The sequence below is a fragment of the Callithrix jacchus genome, chromosome 11, assembly GCF_049354715.1.
Source record: "Callithrix jacchus isolate 240 chromosome 11, calJac240_pri, whole genome shotgun sequence".
NCBI lineage: Eukaryota > Metazoa > Chordata > Mammalia > Primates > Cebidae > Callithrix > Callithrix jacchus.
Window position 1 is genome coordinate 118,092,192 of NC_133512.1, and position 1,767 is coordinate 118,093,958.

Genomic DNA, 1,767 nt, shown 5'->3' on the forward strand with positions numbered 1-1,767 from the left:
CGGTATGAGGGAGGTGGTCCCAGGCGTAACCCACATCTTCATTTTAAAATGGCTCCTCTAATAATTCTAATGAACAACTAGGGTTGAGAACTACTGGGTTAGGGAAGCATTCAAAAAGAATCTATTCTAAAGTATCGGAAAACTGATTAAATATGAGAGATAATTGTTAGAGAGGATTTAGAGGGAAGATGTTCAGGTTTTTTAATCCCAGAGACTGAGAAATTGGTAACAGAAATAGAGGAGTTGGAAGGAAAAACCTGATTTGGAGGGAATGAATTCAGTTTTAATTATGTTGAATTTGGCTGGGCAGGGTGGCTAATCCCAGCACTTTGGGAGGCCAAGGTAGGTGAATCACTTGAGGCCAGGAGTTCCAGACCAGCCTGGCCAACATGGCAAAACCCCATCTCTACTAAAAACACAAAAATTAGCTGGGCATGGTGGTGCATGTCTGTAATCCCAGCTACTTGGGAGGCTGAGGCATGAGAATTGCTTGAACCCAGGAGGAGGAGGTTGCAGTGAGCCGAGATGGTGCCATTGCACTCCAGCCTGGGCAATAAAGCGACAAAGGAAGACTCCGTCTCAAAACAAAAACAAAAAATTATGTTGAATTTGAGACCATGGCAAGACTTCACGGCTCGAATGCCTGGATGACAATTTGGTTCTGAACTCAAAAACTGTTTATTTAGAAAGCACCACATAGCACAATGATAATGAAAATGGTACCCTGTATAAAGAGCCTACTAAGTGCTTTACCCAGTGCTGGACAGTGTATGTAAATACAAGCAGCAATTGGCATGAGGCTGTTGGAAGATGGTCACTCATAAGGAATCATTTACCCTAAAAACACATGTGTTTGGCCAGTGGCCTGGGCTGGACCCGATGAAGGCCACGTCAGAAAGTGAGATGTGACTGGGAGGTGGTCTGTAAGTGATGCCAGCAGGTGGCTGAGGAGGGTGCCACCACTTGAGGTGGTTCCAGGACACCACCCTTGAAACAGGGATCTTGAAACAGGTGAGTCTCAGTATTATTGTGACAAATGGGTGATAAAAATGGCAATGGCTTCCCAAGTTCCATGGCCAGCTGTCATGGGGTCTCATGTTGGACAAACCCCTTCCCACCCCTCATCCCCGCTAGAGTGTGTCTGGCATTGACAGTCACCAAAACCAGAAGACTGGATGTGTTTGAATCCAGGTTTGTTGGACTGGCCCTTGTTGATGAGTTGGCTCAAGACTCGAAACTTTTGGGGTTTGGCCCGTGGACAGATTCCTGCAGAAAAAAAAATGGCCAGAGCTTTGCACAGTGGCAGTATTGTAGCCAATGAGCTGTATCCAAGGCATGATTATTGCTAATTGAAATTCAGAAAAAGTCGGGGAGAGAAAAAGACCAGCATGAAGAAAAAGAGGAGCGTACAGATGGTTACTGGAGGAGGGGCACGCAGCAAGTCCCACCCCGTAGCATAAATGACACTTCCCTGATGGGCATGCACAAAGCTACAGTTGTCCCCATGAGCCTCAGTGCTGTGGACAGGCCCAGCCAGTCGCAGGGCTCAGCCAGACTGGTGAGCAGGTGTAGACAGGTAGCCAGCATCCCTTTGTGCCATACCACAAGGCTACCATTTCTGTAAGGCCACCTTCAAGGGCATTTGAGGGGGTTGATAGCATCATTATGCTCAAGCCTTCCTGGAAATTTGCACACAGGTCAAATCCAGAGCCAGGAAACAGACTTCCATGAAAGAGAGGCTCACCGTCTCCTTCCTTATCTCAAACG

The 1,767-nt window shown here is 47.0% G+C and overlaps 1 pseudogene; it reads left to right on the plus strand.

Moving 5' to 3' along the window:
• Nucleotides 1-1,288: 1,288 nt before the first annotated feature.
• Nucleotides 1,289-1,359, plus strand: LOC144578468 (U4 spliceosomal RNA; annotated as a pseudogene).
• Nucleotides 1,360-1,767: the final 408 nt, after the last annotated feature.